We start from the raw sequence: 10,322 nt of genomic DNA, 5'->3' as shown, positions 1-10,322 counted from the left end.
TCTGGCCACAGACACTACTATACGTTTTTTGTAATTGAGGGGTTTGATAGCAGTATAATTCAGTGTTTCAGTGTGAAGCTTTCAAACTCGGTGGGAAAAAGTACAGTGACTGGTGAGAACCCATAACTATCAAAAATACTGCCTTCTTATCATCACAGAGTATCACTAATATTTAACGGCGACCACTTTGACTGGCGACGTCTGTATTCACGATGTGTGCAGCAGGTCTCTGAGTCTCTCTATATGATGATAGAAAATCACAAAGAAATTGTTACGTCACCACCGGAGTCCGCTCCAGCGACTTCTACTCCAATTGTCCAAAGTCGGTTTCCGAATCCGAACCTCAAACCATGAACCTCTGGTTCGCCCATCTCTACTGCTGACCTTCCAGGTAAAGAGCCGCATGGTTTACATTATAATGATTAAAGCACAAAAGATTTTTATTATATAACACTAGAAGTCCCAGAAATTTCGAGCTCCCCCCTTAAGTCCCGAAAGAGGGTCAAATGACACTATACAATAAACTGAATAGTACTAACTAGAAACTAAATGGCTAATCTCAATGGAAAACAACAACCTCCTGTGGTGCGACAGTAATTGCCTTAATTACAGAACAAAACACGGTGATTATAGGATGTTAGCTAAAATACTTCAGGTCATTTGACCCGTCTCTGGGTTCCAAAGGTAGAAATGTTAAATGACCCCTCTCGGAGACTTCTAGTGATAAACCACTAAATGATTCATTATCTACAAAACCTAATATAAAGGTTGTTGGAGTTTGGCATAAGAAGAGGTTCTCTTGGTTTGTAATTTGTGTAGCAGTCAGTATGCTGTATACTTTCATTCAGGTCCTATCAATAGCGCATTTGGCTGTTGTGGATAGTAGGGCCTTTACTGTGACCTATTCAGACAGCTGGAGAAACTTGCACTCTCTTTACATAGACAGATGCTTGTAAGATCTGTACTTTATACAGATCTGCGTCACTCGATATCAAACAGAAAGTATCCTTATTTCTCGATAACTTGATCGTCAAGTCCAATTGGTATGAGCTTCGGCTGATTAAAAATATATCTCAAAAATTGGGCCCAAAAGATCTACAAGCTTAGAGTGTGCAGTTATATGGACTCTTTTGACAAACCCAATATTTGCGCCATCCAAGATTGGTTCATTATGATGACCCATACTGTCTTTATGGAATAATCCAGCAGTAAATTGTGTTGATAGTGTTTGCAAGCTGTAATTTAAAAGCGTTCCAATGTATGCTCTATAGCTGTAGAGATTATCCAATTGTGAGAATATGCAATTTCTCAGAGTGATATCGACCTGATTAAAAAGAGTCACTAGCGGTTAGTTTAAAAGGGCCATACGCGCCCCATCAGCGATAGCTGCATTATCTTGTTTGAGGATACAGTAATTTATGTAAAGTCATGTGTTCAGATAATAATAATATTTATCACTTCCTGATATGAAAAATTGCAGTGGCGCATTGTCTGACAGATCTGCAATAGGTTGAACTTCTAGAAAAAGCGATTTCTCAATAATTGTTTGTGTTGAAGGGAGGTCAAAATTATCCAGTTCAGATTTTACACACAATAAACAAGCATCGTGTATGAAAGCCATGATAAATGATTAGAAGATGTTGTCCACAGAGAGTGTTACTATTTTCTGATGCGTTTATCTCTTCATAATATTTTTATTCATGAGTATATGTGGCTGTGAATAGTGCACACGTCTTTTTCTTTTTTGCTGTTATTTTAGCAACAAACTATGCCAGAGCCCTCCTGTGGGGTTGTGATTATCCGATACATTACAGCTGATGAGAGGGATTTGACCATTTCTTTTACAATGATTTTGACAGCTGTCGATACCTATGCCTATAATACTAGAAGTTAAAATTTAAATAATTGAGTTAATATTTACTTTTAGAGTAGAATAGATGCTTTCACCTTGTCTTGACCCCAGCTAGTTTTTGGCAAGCACATTGTCTACTAGTCACTCTCGGCCTGTATATAAAGCTGTACAGCAGAAAACACACCTTCTGTTCACACCCACAAGCACAGCCCAGTTATTCCCAATAAAAGGATATCAACAGCAGTGTCAGACTGGGTACCGGAGGAACCACCAGTAATACCAGTCCTTGCTGCAGTTACCTGCATTGAACTCCGGAGCTCTCACCTGAGCTCCGGAGTTCGAGCCAGCCTGTCCGCAGCTATCATGAGCTGAACTGCAATCGCCGGTGAATCAGTCAGCGCTCGCGGTTCAGTACTGCAAACCCTGAATTCAGTCCATGCTGCACTCCGGAGCTCAGGTGAGAGCTCCAGTGTTCAATGGAGTTAACCGCAACCAGGCCTGGTATTACTGGAGATTCCTCCAGTAGCCAGTCCAACACTGATTAAGAGTCTATAAAGATACCAAAAGTCAATAGAAAGATACCAAAAGTCAATTAAGATATGAAAAGTCAATGAAAAGATACCAAAAATCAATAAAACAATATCACAAGTCAATAAAAAAGATACCAAGAGTCAAAAAAGACAACACTATTTGATACATTTTGATAAATAGGGGTCATGGTATATGACAAATTACTTTTCAAGTTAAATTTATATTGAAAAGATACATTTAACAGGATTTATACAGTTTGTATTTCTGCTACAGAGAATCACATGTTGATGCGCACCACCCCATCCTTATTTATTTAATCATCGTACCTAGGAATAGTGAAAAAATATTACAAAAACAGTGTTTCACCCCTAAAAATTCTGGATCTTTTGGAGGTGCTGAAAGTCTATATAGAGAAACACATAAACACCTTATTAAAAAGATATGTCTGAATAATTGGCTGAATAATCAAGATGCATATACTCTACATAAGCCTGTGAGAAAAACATTTGTGACAAATAAAATTATTGTGTCAGATATTGATGCAGAATTTGCAGGTGGATCCTGTCAACATGATTGATTATTTAAGGGAAATTGATATGAAATACATTTTGACTGTTATTGATGCAATATCAAAGCTTGCGTGGTGCCTGGCCTTATCAAATAAGAGAGGATAAGTTTTGCCAGATCACATGAATTAATATTTGAAAATGATCAGCGGATACCAAAGAAATTACAGACTGATCGGGGCAAAGAGTTTATGAAAAAGGCTGTGAAGCGTGTATGTAAAATACATAAAATACATCCTTTTTTATAAAAAATACAGTAATGGCAGCCTTGGTGGAGAGATGTAATCGTTAAAAACACGACTATGGAGCTATTCTACAAAGTATAATACCTTTAGGTATATTGATATTTTACCTGATCTGGTGTATAGCTACAACCATACTTATCACATTACAATACAGACCCGTTGATCTGACAAAACATAACTCGCTACAAATCTGGAGAAATATTTTACATTTCTGGTATCATTGCTAAGCCTATTACACCTTCTTTAAAAATTGGTGATCATGTGAGAGTGCCACGCTATAAAAAAATGTCGCTATAACAAAGTACATAGATATATATTTGTAATTACATCTATCAACACTAAATTTTAAAAACCTCTCTATAAAACTGCTGATTTGAGCGCAGAAGATGTATAGGGGTTGTTTTATAAAGAAGAGCTGCAAAAAATAGCTGTGGATGAGAATCGCTCTATAGAGTTGAAAACGTTTTGAGAAAAAAATGTCTCAGCGGTGAATCAGTGTGCTATGTCAAATGGTCGAATACCCGTCAAAATTTAACAGTTACATTAAAGAAAATAATCCGACAGACGTGCAAATCAAGGAGGAGGGATCATTTTATATTACTTTACCGTGCAATGCGTCTTCAAAAATTTACCCTTTTGATGCATAAAAACGGACTCCAATTCCACAATCAATGTGGCTCAGTATGTAACTGCTCTAAATTATTATGCAGTTTTTTAAAATTATTCTGTATTAATTGTATATTAGTTGTAATGCTCTAAATTATTATGTAATTGCTGTAATGTATATGTGTATATTATTACATTCAGATTGGTGTATATAGTTGTAATACTTTTATAGTGTTTTGTAAAATTTCTAATTAAAAAATAATATTAAATTTTTGATCTAAAATGTAATTGATTTTTGGTCTCAATAAATCTTTTAAAACTTAGAATGTTTTTTTCATTTTATACAAACAAAAAAAAACCACACACTTATACTCGGGAGTTATGAAAGAGGATTAATAGCATGGCAGTTGGTAATAGTATAATTGGCCATATCCATAATATACCCAATGAAAATCAAATTATTGAAATAATTGGGTATATAAATAATATGCCCAAACATAATCAATCATGCGGTTTAAATAATATTATATTATAATCAAATTATTATATTAAACTATCAGGATTAAATGCAGATATCAAAGGTCAATAAAAAAGGACACACTTTGATACACTTTGATAGATAGAGGTGTTGCACATAACAGTTTGATTTTACTTTCATGGGGGTGTGACACCTGTCAGATTACTTTTCATGAATCGTCTTGCTCCCACACTACTCATGGATATGAATATTGGTGATTCTACTCTATACCCAATGTCTAATACTGAATTCATGTAAGGTAGAGAAGACTCGGTGGCATTTTTCACCCACTGGAGCAAGCAAGAAGAATTACAGATTATTAGTACTATATCTTTAGAAGGAAAAATCACAAACTTGGCCAAAAAAGATGTTAGGTTATTCTGGAATACAAATGCAATAAAATGAAACATAGAGAGCAATTGGGTTTCCTGCAATTTCAGATTTTTAAAAAATATTTCTCAATTCCATGATAACAAAGAATTCTCTGTATCATGGGAAAAAATCCATCACGACTTTGCAATTAATTTGGTTAAGTTGGTCTTAGAACAAAATGAAATAGAACATATGAAAGTGAATTTCAAGCTGTAAAAAGTTAAAATTTCATTATTAACAAGCGTAACTGGGCCAACAAGAGACAACATTTCTCAATAAACTGAAAAAAAAGTAACTTTTTTAAGAAATGAAAAATTCTTGAGAGACAAAAAAAGAGACAATGAAATGGGAGAAGTGTTTAATTTGAATAATAATAATAATAATAATAATGGAAATATTAAATGCAGAGGAGTAGAAGAAATATCACAGACCACAGACTCAGATTCGAGTGCCTCTGAGGAATGCCATAGACCTTCGGCTTTGAGGATTAATAAAAATTTGTTTCAGGATCCCATCTTTTTAGGAGATGGATAAGGAGGGGCATAAGGAAGAATAAATACAATAAGAGGAAGAAAACAGAAGCAAATCATGTGGAGAAATTAACTTGGGAATCAGCAAAAAATAATTGATAAGTAATTTTACTACACACAAGTTGGATGATGGCGTAATTTAGGTCTAAAAAATGGACTTAACTTTTGTACAGCAGAAGACTGTGACTTCGTCGATTTCGGGATCAACATTTTCAAAGCCGCACGCAAAATGTATTTATGGAAATTCGTTCAAAGTAAACTAATGAGAGTAAAACAGTTGATTTAGTGGATGTGTTGTAACATCTTGTAAGATGATAGAGTTCAATAATACTAATGAAAAGGAAAATGTTAATTTTATAGATTATGATTAATTTGAGTTTTCTGAAATTATTTTCACAAATGATGAGAATTATTTCAACATACCTAAAATTAGTTTAATTAAAGACTAGAACCATCTAAATGTACTTCAAATAAATCTGCAAAAGGGAACCATATTTTGAGACTAAGAACATATGAAGCTACCTGGAACCAGTCTCAGGGAATCCATATTGACCACAAATAGCAAAGACGTGTCGTATAGTATTATGACTACATGTACATCAATGGATATAGTGAGGGGTAAAATTAGCACAAAGGCCTTAAAAATCATTTATATCCCAAAATATCTGTGACTAATTGTAGTGCATGAAAAACTCAGAACATCAAGGCTCTATAATAGAGAGACACAGGAACCCAAGGATGTAAGGCTCCGGAAACTGAGAGCAAGAAAACTGTTGTGAGATCAGCTACGGATATAAGTGTGAGGGAAGGATGGTGAGCATGCCAACAAAAAGGTAGTGGCAGGGGAGAGAAAGGTAAGAGAAAAAGGAACTGGAGAAGGAAGGAAAACACAATAATTGCTGTTACTGAGAGGATGAGGACAAGGAGAGAAGGAAAACAATATAGGAAAGCCCAAAGAGAGACAAGTGTTCCTCTAGATTTCCATCTTTCCTAAGTCAGATGTGCGCTCATTTTTGCTCAAGAATTTTTCCTCAGTTTGTGTTTGTGACAGAGTAGTTTAATGTTATCAACTGTTATTAATAAAGTCAGTTAAATGACAAAACATGAAGCTAGAAGAAAAAATAAACTAACATGTACAGAAAATATACAATAAAGTTATATTGTGGTTACCATGAAAGTCAGAAACCGCTCCTGTCCTCATGTTAGGCACAAAATGAAGTCACTTGCTGCTTCTGTACAATGGTGGAAGATCATACAGCAAATATCTGTACTGACACCAGGTATGCTTTTGGAGGGGCACATGACTTTTCCGGAAGAGCAGGTATTTCATTGGATACTCAGATAAGTGCATACACCAGCGGTCACCAACTTTACTTACATCGACAGCCACATTTTAATCTGAGACATGGTCACGGGCCATATTCTGACAAGAAACCCCAGAGAAGTGACATTCATAGTAAACCATTATAGGTATGACGACCGCCAAAACATTCCACACAGAAAGTACATTGAGATCTTGTGCCTATATAGGCAGAGTAATGACATCCAATTGTTCCAACTTTATTTCTGATTTGGTATTCTTCAAGATTCCTTCTAACAGTATCATTCTATCTTATTCTTCTATTTTTATTTCTCTACCTCATAATCCAGTAAGTATATGCACATCCATATTTTCTATACTATGAGGGACTACTCTTATAAGTCACCCTGTGGAGATCTCTTAATTTTTAGATGCTAGACTAAGTGTTACGGTTGCTGTGGCTCTGGAGACTATGTCCGGATTTCTTGCTACTGCACATGTGCAAGCGCTGGAGACTAAGTCCTATCTTGGAGCCATTGCACATGTGCGGGTGACATCATCGCTGACACGAGGTCACATGTCTCTGACACCTTCTAAGCTGATTGGCCACTGGTCATGTGCTTGTGACACGTGGTCACATGTCTCTGACACCTTCTATGCCGATTGGTCACTGGTCATGTGCTTGTGACACTTTGCTCGGTGATAGGCCAGCGTGACGTCATTGCTGTCATTCTGGCAGCGGATTGGCTCTGGTGTCTTCCATCTTGGATGAAGCACAGAGTCTATCTAAGACCCTGATGCACGTCGCCCGGCGCTCAGTCCTCTTGGTTCATGCATGCGAGTAGACGCTCTGTGCACGTTCCTCTAGGCATCTCTCTGTCTATGCTAGGTGAGCGCTACCGGCAGGGTAGCGTTCTTATACCTTACAGCTTCGGCTGCAGTCCGTATCCTTACCTCTTAGTGGAGCGGACATAGGCAGGTGCCTGAAGCACATGGTCCAGCTGGGCCTTGTGATTCTACTCGTAGGTGGACGTTGCCGCTAGGGTAACGTTCCTTATACTGCGTCTGGCAGTTATTCGTATCCTCGCACACTAGGGGAGCGAACAGAGGTAGGAGCTTTGTGTGGCTTATGCTGCTGTCCGTCTCTTTTGCACCACTAGAAGAGCGGACCTAGGCAGGTGCCATATCTAGTGGTTCATGTCCTCGCACACTAGTGGAGCGAACGCAGGTAGGAGCTTTGTGCGGCTTACGCTGCTGTCCGTCTCCTGGCACCACTAGAGGAACGGAGCTAGGTAGGTGCCATTTCACACTCACTGCTTTTGTCTCTGTGATCTTTAACAAAGACCACTCCACACACCCTCCAAGTAAGGGAGGAATTGCTTTATTTTCTAATTATATTCCTCTGTGAGTATAACAGTGGTATTGCACTCTGCACTTGTGCTATCATTATTTACAGTGGCACACTTATATACCCCTTACCCTCTGCCATAGTCTGCTGCAGAGTCTTTGCACGGTGGACCCTGACTGTCTGACATTCCTTTAGGTTTTATTATCAGACAGCCCCCCGTAACACTAAGTGCTAATGCACCAAGCTTTCAGGTTGCTGTGAGTTACATCTTGGGCTCACAAGTCCCATGTGGCTCCTGAGCTACAAGTTGGGGAGTCCTGCTCTACGTAATGATAAAAGGGCTCAGATAATAGTCCAGAGCACTAAAACGTCCCAAAAAAGTTACCTTCATCAACATCCATGCTCTAATGAAGGAATAGGCAAGGGAAGCCCAGATATTGTTGATAAAGCAGCCACCATCCTACCACTACCAGAGAACTACATAAGTAGAGAGCAACTGGAGACACCTGTGGACTGCAGACAAAGAAAGAATGTAAGAGGAATGGAGCAACATGAGAGTGATGTGCGGGGATTGGGTGAGAGGTGTTGATTTTCAAGATTACGGTCTACAAAGATGACCCATTTGTTACATGGTTTAACTTGTAAGACTCAAGAAGAAATAGTAAATATGGTGAATCAATGAATAATCACTAACCGGCTCTCACCTGTATTAGACTTTCATATTGCTTTACATGGAGGATTGTGTCAATAGGCCGAGCCTGCTGCCACTATATAGACTCATCTGGAGATATGTAGGTAAGGTATAATGTAGAGCAAGAAAGGAAAAGGAAACTGATAAAGTGGTTTGATAATTAAAAAACATTCCCTCACGCTAGGATGTTTTTGTTCGTTTCGATGCCATATTAGAAATTCGCATCAAGGCAGAGAAATACAAAATATATTTCCAAGTGTTCACTGTGATATTCCAATATGTATAGATATTACCAACAAATACTGTCCAGTTGTAGTATATGAGAAGAGACGCTGCACAGACTGAATTCAGAACAATGTATTTCTCCATACTGGCAGAAATAAGGAAAAAAATCCTGACAAGACAAATAACAATATATTTTTTTTGTAAAGGGTGCACTATGCCACTAGAACAGGGTTTTACAACAGATCTAAAGGTTTATCAACAGAAAACCTTTATTTTGCCCAAAAGGTGCTGATGATAATTAGAGAACAACAATGGCTGTAGCACAGAGGAAGAATATCAGTAAATGTTCTGCAGGTGACAAGTCACCAATCAGTATGACGTGCACCGGCCGTCACTGTGAATGACTTCAGCACATCTGCAGCCACAGGACATAACTAGTCTCTCACATGGCACTGGTGGGATTTTGGCCCATTCTTCTTCCAGTCTCTTCCACACTTCCTTGACTATTGTGGGTCTATTGGCCATAAATTTGTCACCAAGGATTTTCCAGAGGTTTTCAATTGGATTTAGATCAGGACTCTGGGCTTTGGCCTTTTCATTTATTTAATGTTTTTTGTTTCAAGAAAATTCTTTACCTGTTTTGCTGTGTGACAGGGGAAATTGTCCTGCATGAAATTTGCTGCTGATTGAGTGATGAATGCAAGTGAGGAACCATGTGTTGTGAAGAAGGTTCTGATCCACACTAGCATTAACTTTGCCATGCAGCTGTAAGAGAGGTCCAACTCCTTCTGCACAAAACATTGTCCAAACCATGACACTTTCTCCACCACCTTTCACTGGCTTGTTAACACACTTTGGGTTCAGTCATTCCACAGTTTGTTAACGAACATAATGTTTCCCATCAGACTCAAATATGTTAAACTTGCTTTCATCACTAAAATGAACTGTGGATCACTTCTCCTCAGTCCACACAACATGCTCCTCACCAAAGGTGAGTCTAGCCTTGTGATTCTTTCTGCTAATGAGAGGTTTGGTCACTGCAGAGTGGGCTTTCAGTCCAAATGCCCTTAAACTTTGTGACACTGTATGTCAAGACAGATCCTTACCCTGTTCAGTGCTGAACTACTGAGCAATTCTAGCTGCAGTGTTGAAATGATTATCCATGGAGATTCTCCACATTATCCTGTTCTCGCTTGCATTTGTCTTTCAAGGGAGACCAGACTTCTTGGGGGACTAGAAAGCATTTGTGATGTTATAACGATGAATATTCTCGAAATCACAGATTTCTCTTGCTATGGCTGATAGGGTCATCTCTTTGGTCTTCATCTAGACAACCTGCTGCTGAAGGGTTTCAGTCACTTTGGAATGGCACACTATTTTTGCGAAGTCAGTGCAAACTGGAAAGTTAGGAGCCAGTTACATAAGGTTTGTCAGATAATTAAAGAACTAGCACCAAGAGCCAGATTAATGCCAATAACTTACAGATATCTGAAAGTGTTCTCTAACTTTGATCAGTGTTCTTTTTCATTTATCTGATTT

This window comes from Anomaloglossus baeobatrachus, chromosome 11 (genome assembly GCF_048569485.1).
Source record: "Anomaloglossus baeobatrachus isolate aAnoBae1 chromosome 11, aAnoBae1.hap1, whole genome shotgun sequence".
NCBI classification, from domain to species: Eukaryota; Metazoa; Chordata; class Amphibia; order Anura; family Aromobatidae; genus Anomaloglossus; species Anomaloglossus baeobatrachus.
The sequence above is the reverse complement of the archived record's forward strand: the minus strand, read 5'-3'. Positions refer to the sequence as shown.